Genomic DNA, 20,004 nt, shown 5'->3' with positions numbered 1-20,004 from the left:
TGAGTGTCACCCCACGATTGATGCCAACCCCAAGCGTGGCGAGCGCAGCGAGCCCGCGAGGGGCGGCGGTGCGTGTCCTCCGACCTTTGAAGGTCCTCCTACCTGTGAAGTTATACGCGTGCGCTCGCCACGCTTCGGGCTCGCCACACTTTATATTCTCAACTCCACGCCGACGTGGATAGTAGGGGTATGAAAAGGTCGGAGGACGCGCACCGCCGCCCCTCGCGGGCTCGCTGCTCTCGCCACGCTTCGGGTTGGCATCAATCGTGGGGTGGCGTTGAGGGGGTAAAATTGGGGGTCTGGGGAATACTTTACATTGAATCCAATGTAAAATAGGGTCCCAGGGACCCTATTCACATTTGATTCAATGTAAAAATCGGGTCGATCTCGTCGGTCGCTTCGCATGCGATTTGGTCGCATGCGATGGGACCGACGCGATTTTTCCGACACGATCACCCCGATGCAAATTGGTGTGGCCGTGCTAGGAAACAAGTACCAAATACTTATTAAAGAATGTTCATTATTGATATATATTAACTTTTAGGGGGATATACATTCAAGTGATGTTAATTGTTGATTTTTACAGCATTAAGCCTAGAGATCCTTTGAGAGCAAATCTGTAATAATAAGGCTTGTGCTATACAGAAAGCAAATCTCTCTTCAAAGCAGACATCCTTCACCAGGGTCAGACTGGGGCCTGGAGGGCCCACTGGGGGATTGCAGTGGTTGGAGCCCATGTTTAGGAGTATGGCCAGCCCCCATAGAGGATTGGTCTGAGACCCTTGATAAATGTATATAGTAAATACTGCTACTGCATGCATGATAACGTACAATATTAATAACATCAATGCCATGAAGTCCTGTGCAGTATACGTTAATATATACATATAGGTACATACATATATACATACATACATACATACATACATAATCAGCCTGACCTGGCACTCCAATCTGACCAATCTTGAGAAAAGTGATAAACCGAAACATGGATCTAAGTCTTCTATTGTGTGACTCTTTCTTGCTGTGACCATTTTAAGTTATCTGAGTGCCATCCTACTGTACAAACTAGATATAATATTGTAATTCAAATGCACAGTCTGGAAGAGTCTACCCACAAGAGGAGGAGTTAGGGCCCCAGGCAATGGGACCCACTGAGGGTTTTTCCTGTGCCTCTGTGCGACAGTCCAGTCCAGCAAAGAAAATCTACTTCACTGACACTTTTTTTTGCCATATACAATTATCTTCTCTGGTTTGATGGTGTTGAAGCTGTACACAATTACCTACCGTACATTAACTACCATGCTACAATGTTTGGACTGCTACACTTTGGAGCTTCTTCACATCAGGGTCTGTAAAAGTATGTATGCACAGGTTCACAATCCTATGCATGTGCACAAATTACATCATCATCATCATCATCATCATCATCATCATCATCATCAATCCCCGTTTTCACAGTCCAGACTTGCAGTATGAGGTATAGAAAACACCTCCCCTTGGGAATGCCTGTCTAGCATGTGATTATCAGGGAGTATGTCCAAATGGAAGCTGCTGCCGCTGCTAGGCAATCACTCTAGATGGGGGGCTTTGCAGCCTCAGACCCTCGATAAAAACCCAATAATTGAGGGTCCACACACTCAGGTGTCGATATTCACGCCACAAAAAAACAAAAACAAACACAGTTTTGACCTTTTCCTGTGTCAACCTTTTCATGTTGATTTTTTGCTTGTGTTAACCCTTTGTTAATGTCGACCTTGTGCATGTCGCCCTTCTGCTACAGACCGAATGACTGTTGACCTAGATATTGTCTGTGAGCTGTACCACACCTAGCTTTGGTTCCCATAGACAGTTTTTCTGTACTTCTTATGATGCTTATAATTATGAAAAACAATCTTATTGCCGTTAAAATGTGGTCCTTAATAAATTTACCCTTGAGTAAAAAGGATAGCAGTGGCTGAAGTGTTCATTGATCTGCTATACACTTTATTCTATACACTTTGTTAGTGCCCAACAATTATGCTCATAATTATAAATGTCCGCAAGTTAGTAATGACCCTTTGTTGTTGCTGACATATAAACAGATTTACCGCACTGCATATGGTCATGAAACAATGGGCATAATTCATACATCACTGCAGTATTGTTGCATTGCACCAAGTTTCTTCTTTAATGAAAAGCTGATCTTGATCTTTTTTTCCCCCTAGATTTCATAGATCATTATTAGACAGAAAAGATGACAATCACAAACCATGTACAGTACATACAATAAGAGCTAGAAAACCGAGGCAAGTCACCAAATGGTCAGTCAGATACTCTAACTGGGAAGGAGAGGAATCAAGTAATGAATCACCTTCCATGGCACAAATCATAATCCTGAAATCCACAGTAACCTGCAGTCTCGCAGAAGTAATCTCAGGAACCGGACAGCTGGTGGGGGCAGACATAAAAGACACAGCCATCCAAAAGAGATGGCCAGTTGCAAGTCTTGCAAGCAAGGAGCATGGCCACCAATGTGTACACTACAGACAGCAGGTCGGCAGCTGAGGGAAAACTAAAAACCTAAAGGATGAACCAATTGCACTCCACTGTTGAATGGTAAAGGACAAACACAGATCCAACTGACAAATTAGGTAGATGATCCACTAAAAATTCATTATAAGGGTTTAGCTATGGGGAAACCACAACCCCTACTCCTGCCACCAGGGCAGCAGCTGCAGCCCCTTGGCAGAGATATGGGCAGGTACAAGGGAGTAGTCAGAAGGACAATTTTCCACTCGTGGGAAGCATCAATAACTCCAGCTGACACAAGTAGATGGCCTGAACATCTGTGCCCACCCTGGAAAGGCCCAAAAATCCGTGGAGTAGTGGCGCCACTCACCTCCAAGGCAAGGAAGCACGGACATAACAATGGTGGAATCTGTGTGTCGGGTTACCACACCAGAACTCCTAGCCCCAGCAGAAGCATATGGACAGGCTTATGGACAGGCCTGGGGAACACTGTGGTAAAGATGTCAGATAGAGATAAGGCAAATTGGAGAAAAAAAGCTAGAGAAAAGGCAAAAACTGCCAGAAACAAGAGAAATAAAAGGAAGGACAGTAGAATAAGAGGATGCATGTAGAGGAAAGAGTAGAGGGTATGTACATTACATTGTGGTACTTTATAATACCGTAACAGTAATGCAGTTGTGTTTCATCAGAAGCAAGGCAAAGATACAGCATTAGATTAGTATTGTAGAACACTATTGTGCCAATATAGTGCCAACATCGCAGTATTGCAGCATGATGGTATTATAGTATAGTAGAATCAGCTCAGCAATATTATAGCATAACACATAAAGGTTCAAAGGTAGAGGTCGGTTCTGCATCACAGAATACCCATCATTGAATTTCTAGGCTTAAAATAGGCATTGTATTGACCAGGTTAGAGGAAGGGGTGGAGTCTACACATGAATCGCAGAAGGTTACTTTCCTATGGGGCAGACTGTCACTTTGCTACAGCTGGATTTATTCAGTGCTAGAGTTTGAAAATATTACACTTGTATGATAGATATTTTCCATTTGCAGACCTATCAGAAACGTTTATATTTGTAATTGTATGTGTATATTGTAAAGATCTGTTTACAAATGATTCCTGACTCCAGTCATGTGACTACTTTATTTTTGCTACAGATATATTGTGATGCCACACTTTTAAACTTCCCAGCTTACTAACACTAGCTGAACCCACCAGTACTAACTATTGTATAGCTCCTATTCAGGGACAGGAGCTCCGCCCACCAGATGCCACAGTCCTTTTGTCCCTTCGACACATCCCAGACCAATCGCTCATGTAGTACAGCTGTGTGTAAAACCTTCCTTGAGGTAACAGAAGGATCCTAAACCCTGTATACCCCTTTTCCTAGGGTACGAACCTGGACATCAGAATGTGGCAAAGTACCCCTTTTGCCACATTATGGGCCAGATGCACTAAGGTTCAAAAGTGATAAATGGAGACTGATAAACAGCCAGCCAATCAGCTCCTACCTGACATTTTTCAAGCATAGTCTGTGACATGACACGTAGGAGCTGATTGGCTGGCTGTTTATCACTCTCCATTTTATCCCTTTTGAAGCTTAGTGGATCTAGCCCACTGTTTGTAAATTCAATTTGTCTTCTTTGCATAAAAGAATATATATATAATATATATATATATATATACTAGTGTATATATTTTGGAAAATAGATTAATTGCTTCACATATGAAAAATGCACAGATGGGGTGTTGATAATTGCTGACTTTACACGTTTGGCTTATATACAAAATATAATTTCTTTCCATACTGCAATACACAGTTAAAAATTAAGTCATTTTATCACAGAAAAATCTTTTGTAATTGTGAATAAGTGATTGAACTTGATAAGCGATTTTCTTTGTTGCCTAGGTATTATTTTGTCAGCAAGGATGGCATGTCTCCAGGTAAAGGACATGATGAAGTGAGGAAAGCTTGATTATCTTTGTGTTGTGGTTGTTTCAGGGCACTGATGAATCCTTCATGTTTTTTTTTACTATCCACCGTCCACAGTTGCTGGGGAGGACGAGGAAGGCTCATAAAGATGACATGTTTGCTCTCCAGTTCCCTGATGGGGCTTCTATGTATTACCTGGATCTAATTATCTCATCTCCAGTTGACAGAGAGGTTTCCATAGAGCGCTTTCCATCACCGGGAACCTTACCCAGGCTTGCAATGTTTTAAATTGTTTAAAAACACCAGGGAGATTACACTGTGCAACCTATATCCTGGGCTGTCTAATGACTTGATATATTTTTGGACCTTCTGCTCATTGGATGAACAAGCCAGAGCAAATCATGTATTGACCTCAGAGCATTTATAAACTGTGGAACATTATATTCTCATCAGAGCCATAGGGCCAGAAAACTATAGCTTCTCAGCGGTGAAACATGGTTTTGGTTATGCACTGTGTTCCTAGGGATGCACCAAAACAATAATATATCATTCGAGGCACACGTCGCCTTCTTTATTGAAAGGCAAAACAAAGAGTTGAGGACAAAAATCATTACTTCTTTAGCAATTTTTCACAAAATGCTTTTGTTTTATACTTGACACACAGAAGGGACTATACGCTGCAGTGAAAATGATGTATAGCTTTGTGACAAATGTAATTTTCTTTATAAAGCAGTAACCATAAGGATATACACAGTTCAAGAAGTTATTGTGCTTTTTGCATTCATTTTTAAAAATGGTTTTAATCTCCTTATTTGCAACAGAAGGTTTGCATGCATGTCTACATTGTAAACTTTGATTCCAAAGGCCTCATTCAAATTTTAACAACTTTATTATTTCACTTTGGACTTTTTTTTTTAATGTTGCTGTTGCCTAGGGCCAACACAGTCTTCTGTCCCAAAGAACCATGCAGAGGCTTTAGAGGTGATTGCTTAAGCAATTTAAGCAATATATAAAATATATGTCAAGACCAGAAGACAACATTTTGCTAACTGATATTTGCTATAATTGGTCCCTGATGTAAAGGAATTAATTTATTGTCTTCTACCATATCTGAGCGGGCAAAAGAAACGTAGAACTTTAAACTGTCATTGATATCCGAACAGGCTACAGCGATACTTTGTTTTACAGCAGTGAAACCGTTAAATGATAAATTGTACTAAAACATGTAAATTGCACAAAAATCATAGTGCTCTTTTCATACAATTATAAGCAATGCGTGATCAAATGAAAACAGAAAGTCATACATTTTATCAAAATTCTAAAAAGAAATTTAAAAAGTGATTTTTTTAAATTAATTTTTTTTTTAAATGAGAGGGTTGTCCCATCAGTGAATATTTTTGTTGTCATTTACAAACCCAATCTGCTCTTTAGGCAATTTCTACATGCTAGAAAACATCTAAATGTGTGAAATGGCAGCAAATGCACTATGCAAAATTGTAAAAAGTTTATTAGGGCAGATGTACTAAGCGTTAAATATTGATAATGAGGAGAGAGCTAACGCACCAGCTCATCAGCTCCTAACAATTATTTTTTAACCCTTTGAGTGCCAATGTTGCTGTGAGCGATCCTTGAAATATCTGCTAAAAATACCAGCATCGCTCACAGCAACTGTTCTTTTAGTATAAATAAATACATATGATGTTTAGTTAAATATTGCACCCAAGAAAAAAATGCTGTGAGTTGCGCTGGCATTTTTAATGGATATTTTGAGACTCTCTAACAGCAACGCTGGCACTCAAAGGGTTAAAACACAGCCTATAACATGGCTGTAATTAACTGATGTGCTTTTACTTGATCTCTCTCTCCACTTAAGCTGGGTACACATATGTACAATTTCATTTTTCTTGCGACCGTTCGATCGACCGAATACACGTTCGGCCGTCCGAAACATACGACCGATCTGCGCGTACACATATGTACAATTTTACTTGCGACGTCCGGTGTACACCCGTCCAAACAATCGCAAGAAAAAGATTGTACCACCGTACACACTCTCCCGTTCTGGCTATTCTCACGATAAAAATGTACACAACATTATCATAATGGGCTGGATTAAAAGAGCATACCAAAACGAGGCGTGATCACGGAACAAAGAATCGTTCGTGTAGTACAGTGAATAGAGCCGTGACTATTCAGATCCATTGCTAGCTGTACAGGATATACGTACGTACGTTCGTCTATCGGTGCATTTGGGCCTTTTTAATTATGAGCTTGAGGAGAAGGAAGGCTCGTGCGTGCATTTTGGCTGCTATGGCCATTAGATTCCACTACATACACCACCATGTTCAAATGTGTTTTTATGTTTTTTGGGTGGGTGGGCGTTCCTGCTACACCTTCACACGTGGCACTTATGTCATGGCAAGCAGTCCCACGGCAGCAATGCATCACATGTGAGCAGGCCGGGATGTTCCCATGTGATGCGTTGCTGCCGTGAGACCGCTTTCCACTACATACACCACCATGTTCAAATGTGTTTTTATGTTTTTTGGGTGGGTGGGCGTTCCTGCTACACCTTCACACGTGGCACTTATGTCATGGCAAGCAGTCTCACGGCAGCAATGCATCACATGTGAGCAGGCCGGGATGTTCCCATGTGATGCGTTGCTGCCGTGGGACCGCTTTCCACTACATACACCACCATCTTCAAATGTGTTTTTATGTTTTTTGGGTGGGTGGGCGTTCCTGCTACACCTTCACGCAAGCACCTGTATGTGATACTCTGTTCAGGTCCGACCACCCAAATAAACAAAGTGTTCACAGTATTTTTTGTCAGTATTTCTTAATAAATGTTAAGTGTTTATGCAGAACAATGAACATCACATATCTATCTATCTATCTATCTATCTATCTATCTATCTATCTATCTATCTATCTATCTATTATCTATCTTCTATAACTATATCTGTCAGGAATGCACACACGATTATTTATTTCAAAAGGAATGCACACACAACGAATATTCTTTAACAGCATGGCGCGGAAAGTACGGGGGAGAAGACTTCCTGTTGTTTACATGCTGCGCTGATGGAGGGATGACGCAGCTAGTCAACACCCACATGGGCGTGCTGCTTTTGGGAGGAATGATCGCAGGAACGGGCTGCATATCGATCGAACGTGCGTACACATGTCACTTTTCTTTCGATATGGAGCCGTCCTGTCGGAAGAATATTAAGCAGCAAAGAACCTGCGACCGACCGACCGTGGACGGCCAAGAGCGTTTTTGGCCGTTTATCGATCGCAACGAAGGGATCGGGGCAGCGTACACATATATACAATCGAACGGCCGTTCGTCCGCAGATTGGAAGAACGGCCCGACGATTGTACATATGTGTACCCAGCTTTACTCAATCTCCAAGGCTCAACACAACTCTACCACAACCTGTAAAGTGACAATTAGAAGCTGATTGGTTCGTAGTACATTATCTCTCTCCACTCTGTAAAAAAACTTTGATAAATCTCCCCAAGGTGTCTCTCAAACTGTCAACTGTGATTTTTTATTCCTATCTCTCTTACTCATTTGCTGATCTCCCCTGTATCACCGGTGACAGCCGCTGCCACAAAAGATGATGAAAATAGTTTTGGCTCTGTTTGCAGACATAAGCATGAAACCAAGGAAAAGCACCTGCCTACACACAGCTATTCCAAGCTGGTGGATAATCACAAGAGGTCCCATGCAGCCAAACATAAAAGCCTTTGCAAGAAGCAGAAGTGAAGGAGGAACAGTTAAGATGAATGATGAAGTACTGTTTTGATTGACAGAAGCTGACTATTCTAATTATATTAATTATACAGAAAATATATAGTCATTAAGTTGACACCAGATGGTCAAAAAGTTGACTTCAGATGGTCGACGGTCAATATGTCAACAGTCAATGTCAATGGGGTCAAAAGGTTGACAACATCAAAAGTTAAATTGTTGACATGCACTTAGGTCAACAGGGTGAACAGATTGACATCTTTAGTTGGGGGGGGGGGTTAGATTTAGATTTTAGGTACTTGGTGGAGGTTTAGGGTCAGGCTACCAGAATGGGCAGTTAGAGTTAGGCACAGGTGGAGGGTTGGGCACTATGGGAAGGGTTAGGGCTAGGCATAAGGGGAGCGGTTAGGTTTAGGATTATGGTTGAAAATAAAAAAAATCATGAGTCGTCCTTTTCTGTGTGAACCATTTGCATGTTGACAGTTTTGTCCCTGTCGACCCATTGACTCTTAGCCATCTGGTATCAACCTATTGACTATCTATGAATTGTTGATGTTTTAATCCATGCCTAACATTTATTTATAGTATCAAATGTATTATTTTTCATCTGCTATTACTAGTATTTTATGTTAATAAGTTATACTTGCAATATCATAATATTAACCTATGTTTTATATATGTTATACTTATGTTTTTATTTAAATTTGATTTTAAATCTTTTATAATTGTATATCATTTTTACAATAAACTATAAGTACTTCCTGGAAAAAAAACGTATTTCTTAAAATCTTTTGTTTACAAAATAGAAATGTTCTCTATGCTCCTTGTTGTGCGAGTAAACATAGTTATTTATCCAGGGACACAGGTGACTGAACTTATAAAAATCACTACAAGACAAGATGTATTGAAACCTGGCACCAGATGACAAATACTAGTGAGGTGTACCAAGAAGAGATGTATTGATTTTTAAATGATTAATAAGGAGAATATAATTGTGTTTCATTAAGATGGATGAGATTTCATTTAGTCTGTCTTCTCCTTTTCGACTTCAGATGTGAAAGGAAATCAAGCCAACATCAGTGGCACATCATGTTAGCCTGCCATGGCAACAAGGTCATTGATTAAGTAAAAGTACTTTTAGAAAAGGCTAGCTATTTCTTGATGGGAATTACTTGTTACTAGAGCAGCCAAGGTGGCTGGGAGAACAGGCCAAGTTTCATATAATTGCTTAGAGAGCCACATGAGGCCTGCTACAGCTGCTCTGTCTGATTAAGACTATAGTTTTTACCTCTGTGTTATGCATGCTGTATGCAGTATAGATATGTTCTACTGTATGCTGCTCTTTCAACACTTCCAGCAGCATTATTAAGACTTTTATATCATTACATAAGTAAAGTAATTTATGGTATTATTTTTAAAGGTTCATTTGTAATTTATCATGTTATTACATTTTTTGTGCTAGGGAAGTGTAAATGCAACATTCAGAATAAAATAGACACAAGTAATGTATATCATATAATAATAAAACAGGCACAAATAATACAGTTTAATGGTGTTACTGAATGTAAATCTGTCACCAAGGATAAATGGAACAGGTACACTAAGGGTGACTGAGCTAGTAAACAGTCTCCAATCACTAGAATACAAAGATATGCTAACCAGGCTAAATATGTTTTCACTGGAGAAATGGAGGTTGAGAGGTGATATGATTAGTATGTTCAGATACAGGATTGGGAATCATGTGGAACTGGGAGATGATTTGTTCACTAACAGGCCTATACTTAGGACACACGGGCATGTACTGAGGCTCAAGGAAAACAATTCCGTATTGAATAAAGAAGAGGATTCTTCACCATTAGAGCAGTACAATTCTGTGATTCATTGCCAGTGGGGGTGGTTACAGCAACTACTGTTAATGAATTTAAATCAAAACTGGATCCAATTTTAGCCACTAAGGGATTCACATAGATGTGACTTACTCAAGTCAGTAGTTACAAGTCAAATAGGTTGAACTCGATGGACTAACATTACTATGTTACTATGGCATGGGTTTGTGTAATATATTCATAATATGCTGCTTTATTAACTAAAAAATTAAAATTCATACAGTATACTAAATATTAATAATTTTTTGTCTTACCCACTATTCACCCGGGAATGTCTTGAATACAGCACTCGTTTGTGACCTCTGTGTTTTATTCTTTTCTGTGTTTCATTTAATGTCATTTTGATTTATTTGATATGCAAAAACAATGGTCTCTGCACCAAATGGCAACAGAGTCTCAGAAGAGCAAGCAGCAGTTTCTGATGGTGAATCACGAAACAGAGAAAAAAAAATCATACTTGGCAGCAACAGCGAGAGCAAACACCATAGAATAGATTGTTGCCAGAAGAACACTTGGCTTTATGGAGGTTAAACCTGTGGCAATTGAGGGCTCTGTATATATTATGGGTTAGCAGGGTTGGGGAGTGGTTTGAGTTAAGATGAGTACACACTAAGCAATGTATAATATGATATAATTCTGATGCAGATCGGAATGATATATCTTACTCATTGCATAGTATGTACCCGGGATCACACATGCCCAGCGGTCATTGCTTGGCTTGTCCCATCTGATATGCTGCATGTCAGATTGTACGATCTCACAGTCAATGGCATTCAGGGGTATATGTACAATATGAAGCTTGAAGAAGTGGTATCTATCCCCATAAAGAACGTTATGTGCAAGGTGATAATGCACCAGCCAATCAGCTCCAATGTGTAAATTGACAGATAGGGGCTGATTGGCTGGATCATTACCACATAGCACATAGCATTCTTTATGCGGATAGATATCACTTCTCCAAGCTTCATACATTTACCCCACAGTTACATGCAGCATGAAACGAGGCATCACACTATCGTCCGATACAATGTGCAGTGTGTATGGCGGTCAGATGTATTGTTACATTGCATCATTCTGTCAGCTGGGACACACATTGAGCAGTGTATACCCAGCTTTCAAAAAGTGACTGCTGATAAATTTAATGTCATCAGATTATAATGTAATACAGTTGGTCTGAACTCTAAACCCTCCCACCTGTGTCAGGGATATGCATTCTGGTTATGGGGAGAAGTGGTACTGGCGCATGTTATGTGCACTGATTCTGCTTCTCCCCCATGTAGCAGAAGTGTGCTCAGTGACAGGGGTCTGATACCACTTCTCTCTATGTTGACACTGCTACAGTATCTAAAAGAGTGCGCGTTGTAAGCAAAGTATGAGCAGTGGTGCTGACATTTCGACAACTACAGCTATCAATTTTGACAGCTGCAACTGTCATTGGCAGCAGTACAGCACTGTCCCTGGCTGTTGGCTTTGACAGTGGGTAAAGTGCTGATAATAACAATAACTTTTTTCTCACTAATACCGCGGGGACCACTGAGAGTGGTAGTGACGGCTCAGGTGCACTGCTGCTGCGGGTGCCGAAGAAGATTGCTGAAGTGGGAGGACCTGGATCACCAGAGAGGTGATGTAAAGCACTACCATATCACCCAGAGGGTGGTTACGTTCTTTCCACTGATGACTTCCTCAGTTCAGACTCTTGTGCATAATAGTAATATTAATATTAGCAGTATCCTCCACTGACAAAGCCCTTCCATTCAATGAGATATTTATGAAGACTGCTTGTTATCCAAGAACCTTCAATGACTCCCAAGTTAGTTAACCGAATAACCTTTGATAAAAAGGTCCGGCTGGCACACTATACTTTTATAAAGTGGGCTGGGATGGTGTTTACTTAAAGGAGCTTGAAAAACTGTCTGAATAAAACCAAAATTGGGTTGTCAAATTTGAATTTTCAGAATTAATTTCTTTAGTGATGGAGAAAAAACTCCTAAAAATGTTTTACTAAACTTGTTAGAGGTATGTGTGAAGGTATAAACATTTAAATCTGGTAAATTTCTTCTGCCTAAAACACTCTGAATATCTTTCTGTACGTGTTAGAGCAGTGGTGATTTGTTGTGATATTTTAAAATTGTCAGAGCGAAGCTTGATGATTAACACTTTGAATGCCAAGTGAATTTGTCAAATAGGTGTGAAATTTGCCCAAGCAAACATTTTTATTCATCATATTGTCAGGCAGCGCAACAACCACTCGGTAAGCTGCAAGCTCTACAGCTTACCGAGCAGATCAGAATCAGGGCCTTGGTTTGCTAATGGACACAACCATGTGTACTGCAGGTGGGACAGATGTAAAGTGTGCACATGGTTTTGTCCATTAGCAAACCAAGGCCCTGATTCTGATCTGCTCGGTAAGCTGTAGAGCTTGCAGCTTACCGAGTGGTTGTTGCGCTGCCTGCCTCCAGGGCCGGAGCTACCACTAGGCAGCTTTAGGCAGCTGCCTAGGGCGCTGGCCACTAGAGGGCGCCCCAGTACAGTGATCATGTTAATTGAGTATTTTAATGGACTTCGTGAATTGTAGGAGAGTCTGACACTTCCCCCAGCACATTTTGTACATCGGAAATCTGTTACCCGGGCCTGGGAGCAGGTACTGCGGGTGATTGCTGGGCTCAGCTTTCAGCAGCAGCCGGCACCACACGAGGCTTGTGTCCCTGCTCTAGTTATGCTGCTTCCTGCTGCTGCTCTTCGTTCACACAGTGATCGTCTAGAAGCTGGGTTGCCAGCCCAGATCATCCAGACATATATAAAAGGTGACTGGAACATACTTGTATTTGAGGGAGGGGAGGTGCAGGGATGGTTTTACATGTGTGTTGGGGGAAGTGCAGGGATTGTTTTACATGTGTGTTGTGGGAAGTGCAGGGCTGGGGAACATGTGTGTTGCAGGGCTTTGGAGCATGTGTGTTGCAGGGCTGGGGAACATGTGTGTGTTGGTTGAAGTGCAGGGCTGGGGGACATGTGTGTTGCAGGGCTGGGGAACATGTGTGTTGCAGGGCTGGGGAACATGTGTGTTAAGTAAAGTGCAGGGCTGGGGGACATGTGTGTTGGGTAAAGTGCAGGGCTGGGGAACATGTGTGTTGGGTAAAGTGCAGGGCTGGGGAACATGTGTGTTGCAGAGCTGGGAAACGTGTTAGGGAAGAGGCAGGGTGCAGGGCCTGGTTACAGGTGTGTAAGGGATACTGCTGGGTGCAGAGCTGGAGTACAGGTGTGGGAAGGAAACATGTATAATATATTCTAGTCCTCAGTGATCCGGCTCTCCCTTTGAAGTACATTGCTGTGCATCGGGTGCCTGCACAGAAGCAATACTAGACAGGAGGGGGCTGATGCAGCACTCCAGGCGACTGTTAATAATGTCCACGCTGATAGAAAATTAAGAGCAACGTTTCAATGCCTTTATTATGGCCTGATGAAAATGCCATAACGAAGGCATTGAAACATTGCTCTTAATATTGTATCAGCCAGGACAATATTTATAGTCACCTTGAGTGATGCACCAGCCCCCTCTTATAATAATATATATAATTTTATTCCTAACGAGACTTATTAGAAGTTTTGCCTAGGGTGCCAAACCGCCTTGCACAGGCGCTACCTGCCTCCCCCCACTGCCATATCCCATCACAACCATGCATGGGGATGTGTTAGGAAAACACATCCCCATACATGTGCAAGCTGCTGGAGATGGTCACTGACCATCGAATGATTTCTCCAGTGCTCGCAAATATAAGTCAGTGAAGAGTGCCACACCGACAGTGCCGGTCAGCTAGGGTGCTCGCACAGAGGCCCTGCATATCAGCATAACTGATTATGCCCATGTGCAGGGCACAAGCATCGGTCTCCCGTGCGAACGTGCAAGGGACCAAATGGATAAGAATCAGGGCCCAAATGTGATTTGTGAGTGAACCTGAATCACCCCATAATCTTTAATACAACATTTTTTATTTTTAGTTTATGTAAGAAATGTGAGCAACACTGGCAATTTTAGCGGATATTCTGAACATCACTCACAGAGATGTTGGCACTCAAAGGGTTAATATAAAAATGGTGACTGTTTTGCGTTACCATACTGAGCATTATCTTATGCGCAGCCCAGTACATTTTAATGTAGTTGTTGTGTTAGAAAGGTGATCTAATTAAATAAATATCCCTCAATATTTAATGGTGGTGATTGAAATTAAATTTATACAGATATGACCAGCGATAACTGGTAAATAGTTGAGACCATTTTTATATGTTGTGTTAATAAGAAAAAACAAACTTATCCTATTTTATGAAAAAAAAAAAAAAGGAATATATTACAGTATAAGGTTACTTCATAAAAATATACTGATATTAATGTTGGTATGTAAAAATTGTCATAATAAGGTACTGTAAGTGTTGCTGATTTGGGAATAAAGCAAGAACAATAAAAGCAAGAACTATAACATTATACCTTGGCAATCTGTGTTGCACAGCAGATCGGCAGATTTTAAATGTTAAAAGGTTTTTATTTTTAAGAGGGGCGGGATTAAACTCAAATCTAAATGACAGTGTACATATAAAGCTATCCAACATTTCAGTGGCATGTGGTGGGGTGAGGCAGGTGAGGCACAGCCTTTCCTGTCATACTAGCGCATATTCTGGTGTTTTGAATTGATAAAGTAGATCAAAAATACAAATAATTTATTTAAAAATCTTATTTTTATTATTCTAATCATTTTTATAGTCAAAGTAAAAAGTCTATGGCAGGTGAGGCAGTGCCTCACCTGGCTACCTTTTCTGTGCATCTCTTATCAAAACTCAGCAAATCTCCAGCAGTGTATACTGCTGCACATGTGTGTAATGCTGGCATGTACCCAATGGCTCATATGTTGTGTGCAAATCTGGCTCTGATACTTGCCAGGGACACCTCAGCCATTTACAGTACCTCACCGCACGTCCCTGCAACATTTGAAGGCTACATGCAAAAGCTTTATTGAGCTTTGCCTTCAACTCAATCAGCCCCAGTCTGAGAAATGCTCTAGAAGTGAAAGATGTGGACATGTCATTTATGTAGACTTTGGATTTTTAAATTTGAGCCAAGATAGCAAAGTGGCCATTTTCCATTCATTTTAATATTTCGAATGATATAGGAATGAATTTTTAACATATTATTAATAACTCAATTCAGAAACAATGAGAAAATTGTTAATGTACATTTAAAAGTTACATTTAATTCATACTTGACATTTAAAACGTTATATTTAAAATGTTAATTTACATGTTCTTGATTTTATTACTGAAAGACAGTTCTTTTCAGAAAGCAAATAGATCTTCCCAATACTGTAGTTGCTCCAGGAAGGGTTTTTTTAGGGCACTCATAACTTCTGTATGGTAGAATTATATTTGTATTGTCCTTATGGAACAAAATTCAAGTCGGAGCAAGACATCAGCTTCACTTTCAAAAGGTTAGATAGAGAATACAAGGATAAAACAAAATTCCTACGGTAAACCAGTTTATTAAGGAATCCAACCCTGGTACTATTAGGGTAGAACCCAACACCGAGCAGGGATAACGGTGCAGTGTGAACAGTGACCCAGGCCATACTAAATGTATACAGATAGATGTATCACTGGCACTTGGAAATTATGTCATCTCCAAGCGCCATTAGAACCGGCAGACTCCACATGAATAGGAAGATGGATAGAATGGAAGAAGTGGAAATAGTGGAACTTAAAGAAGGAGAAGGAGAGAAATGGTGTTGGTGGTATGAGACAGAAAATTCTTTGGGGGGATAGGAGGTCTCTCACACTGCTATGATGGTGGCATGTTACCTTACATGCTTTCTTTGCATTAAAACTCTGACATTTTAAAACACACAAAATACATTAGCAAGTATTGTGCAATGCTATTAATGTCCTCAATTTTGGTTGTTAGGATACAACGTTAGTTTTACATTGTTTATTTTATATTTCATGAGAACTTACAGAGGTCGTTCCATCGATCCAGTCCATCTATCTGTCCGTTCCATATCTATCTATGTTTCAGGCATTATCACATGACCTTATCAAAGATTCTTATAACAAATTTTCCTCTCCTAGAGGAAAAAATAAGACCTTTAATGTTGCAATCTTTCCATCCAATAGATACTGAACAATATTTGGGAGTAAATTTACTAAAGGAAAATGTTGGTTGCTTTAAAGTAAACCAACTAAAATCATCTAACCTTATTGCCGTATTTGCCCATTGTCAGTTTTAAGCATCATATGTAAATTAACATCGATATTGATCAATTTTGGTGTTCTAAAATCATTAGTTCTGACCAGAAACCAACCAAACACAGACCTTAAACCATCCAAAACTGGATACTGCTTTTCTATTAGCCAAACCCTAGCTCAGGTAATTTTTTATATCACGGAGCCATCCCTTGGGCAAATAGAGATGGCATATTGAGGATATACAGTAGGCATTATTTATTACCATTTATTTATATAGTGAACACATATTCCGCAGTGCTCAACAGAGAATATTTTTACATTCACATCAGTCCATGCCCCAGTGGAGCTTACAATCTATATTCCCTACCACATATACACGCACACACATTCATTCTAGGGTTAATTTTGTTGGGAGCCAATTAACCTACCAGTATATTTTGGAAAGTGTGAGGAACCCAGAGTACCCATGCAAGCACGGGGAGAATATATAAACTGCGCACAGTTAGGTCAATGGTGAGAATCCAATGACCTCAGTGCTGCCCCATGCATTATGACAAGAACCAGTATAGCCAGTTAGTACACTCATTTTTTTTTCCTTTGCATTAGACACTACTTGCACATTCATAGAATAGATGTGCAAACTGATGTATTGATTAACACTATTTCTTGGTGATCTCAGCCCATGTGTGCTCATGTCACTGTAGATGTAGGTCTTACTGAGAGGGATGAAGGCTCCCTTGACCTGTGTTAAATGCCTTTATAAAAGTAGATAGGCGACATGGCTAGCACTTAACAGAAAGTGACTGAAAGGAACCAGTGCCAAAATAATACATAGCACAGAACATTTTGTGCAAGCCTGATATGGCACATGACCCATAGTGTCTTGCTATAATGATTGAGGTGTTAACATCAGTATGACCTTGCCAGCAGACAATGCACTGAGGTTTAACTATGCATGGAAGAACCTAGGCCAGCATAGTCTCTGTAGTACAGTACCTATATAAGCTACAGATGTAGCCACACTCATCCATGTCAAGTAATGTGCCCTTGACTAAAGCTGGCCATACACTTGTCCGATTGGCCACTTTTCACCGATTCTGATTGATCTGGTCCAATGCTGGTCCTATGCGCATCAGATCGGAGCCGGAGATCGGACCTACTTTGAGGTCCGACCTCCGACATGGGCAGACTCCAAAAAATGTGGACTGGGATCGTATGCAATATAGACAGCATGCAATATTTTGAATGCAATCCTGCCTCATTGCTCCCGGGCGGTTCAAGGGAATTCATTTGTGACTACTCCCTCCGAGAGTATGGGGGCTTTTTGACACGTGCATGTGCATGCATGCACATGCCATTAAAGTCTGTGGGCAATTGGTGGGTGCATCTATTCACAGCCCATAGCACCATGCAGCATGCCACGATGCATATGCATCATGGCAAAGGTGCGAAGGCTACATCTGTACTGTTGTTAATCATATTCACCCTTATTGGCCCCCTCATTCAGGTGGTGATGTACTGCAAACCATTAGGCCTGAATCAGAGACTCTACATACATGTCCTTTGTTTGAGGGTCTGCGCATGCACAGGACATAGGCCCCAATTCATACCTGATTTTAGCTGTGCAAATTCGCAAAGTGGCTGATTATCGATACACATGCGTATGCGTATGGCCCGTAATGCTCGTGTGTGGCGCACTGCAGACCCCTTGTGGCATATTACAAAAAAGGATCATAATAAAGAAAAGGGATAGCAGTGTCCCACCTGTAGCTATTGTTGGTGGGGGCTCAGTGAGGAGGCAGAAAAAGGCACATAAAAAAATCATAAAAGTCATAAATATAGGCAAAAAGATCAATGGCTAGTAAGATAGATAGCTCAATAAATAAATTATAGATAAATTAAATTGGAGATATTGTTGCTTTTTTTTGTAAGTTAATAGCAAGTACAATTATGATGAACATGCCAAGTACTATATTTACTGGACCTACAACATGCCAAACTAAATGGTTCTGTTTTCTATTATCTAATGTTTTTGTTATTCATTTATTGTTTTTATAGTTAACTAAAAGTCATACAAACCTTTTCATTCACTTCAATAATAAAAATAGTACTTGCAGACTGAAACTATTATGTAACTCAGCTACATTTGTGTATGTGTAAAGTTCCAATAGTACATTTCCATTATACGTTTTATGAAAATAATATTATAGAGATCAATTTTTGTCTTATTAGTGAAAAAAAATATCCCTTTCTTAAGCTAGTCAACCAAATCATACATTATAATGTAATAGGTGTTTAGCGGGGCCGGATTTCACTCTGGGCCTGTGAGGCACGGGCCTAAGAGTGGCACCTTCTGATTTTGGCAAGGTCATCTCTGCACTCCTCTCTCTGCGCTCCCTTTCTCTCTGCTCTCTCTCTCTCTATCTACTTTTCTCTCTCTCCCTTGGGGGCAGCCATAAATGTTGTACCTAGGGGAGGCCTGACACTTAAATCTTTCACTGATGTTTAGTAGAGATGTGCGGGCTCGGATTTCAGAGATCCGAGCCCCCACGGACGTCATCATTCCGAGCCCGATTCCGAGCAGCGCTCGGAGATTCCCACCTGACTCGGGTCCGTCCGCGTGATTAGAACGTCATCTCCTGGCGCCGGATTTCGCGAGGCTTTATAAGCGGCTGACGCGCCCGCCATCTTCACTCCAGTCAAGTAGTGGGTTGGGAGAGGGTGTGTTGGTGCTGCTGCTGGGGCTTAAACTTGAGCTTGACCTTGAGCGCAATATTTTGCAATTATTTACCGTCATTTTCGTTCCTTCTAGGGGGCTGAAAACAGACTCTGTTGGAGGTGGTATGGCTGGTAGGGCCTCCTTTGTAACAAGAGTACATGACATATTGGTCAGCGTTTTAGTCCGTAGTAAAGGTACTGTTGGGGCAGGCGGTGTAGCACTGGGAGCAGTGTACGTATCATTCTGTACAACTTTAGTGAAAGGTAATGTTTGGCCAAGTGAAAATTGGTTGCCCAATGTTCCTGGTCTTTTCTGTAAAGTATTTGCAGCTGTGAATTTCATCTGTTTGGAAGGGATGGGAGCAAGTTCCATCTCATCATCCTCATCATCATAGTCATCATCCTGAGATGAGACCTGCTGCTGGTGGTTGACCACATTTATTCGCATTCCCTTGACAGAGTTATTCAGACCTGAAATGGTCTTGTGTTGTGGAATCTGGATGGTTTTTGTGAGGTTTATTGCCGATGAACCTTGTGCCATAGGTGATTTAGCAGCTACTGTTGGAGCACTCCTCTTAAAGTAATCTTTTCACAAGCGTCCATCACTTTGATAGGCTTGTCTCCTGCCATGATCTGTTGCTTTCTCGAATTCAGCATTTCACGGGCGTCCTGCACTTTACCCCTTATGCGGAAGCGAGCATCTTTGGCCACCAACTTTTCACGGGCATCTTTTATCCCTAGTTTTTGGCGTGCATCAGTCACACCAATTTTCTGACGAGCATCAAATGTTCTCTGAAAACTGGTGGCAAGTGGACGATTGTTCACAGATGGTTGGAGTCTGGATCTCACGTTTCCTATACCTCCCCTGTTACTGACCCTGCGGTACATCCCGGTGCCCACGGACATTCCCCGTTTCCTGATCAGTTCATCCAGCGACACGTCGGCCATATTCCTCCAACCACACAGCCGC

General features: G+C 41.0%; 1 pseudogene; it reads right to left on the bottom strand.

Annotated features, from left to right (window-relative positions):
* Positions 1–2,125: 2,125 nt before the first annotated feature.
* Positions 2,126–19,982, bottom strand: LOC146005726 (polymerase delta-interacting protein 3 pseudogene; annotated as a pseudogene).
* Positions 19,983–20,004: the final 22 nt, after the last annotated feature.

This window comes from Crinia signifera, chromosome 5 (assembly GCF_055691185.1).
Source record: "Crinia signifera chromosome 5, ASM5569118v1, whole genome shotgun sequence".
Classification (NCBI taxonomy): domain Eukaryota; kingdom Metazoa; phylum Chordata; class Amphibia; order Anura; family Myobatrachidae; genus Crinia; species Crinia signifera.
Note: the sequence above shows the minus strand (reverse complement) of the source record. Positions and strands in the feature narration are given on the sequence as shown.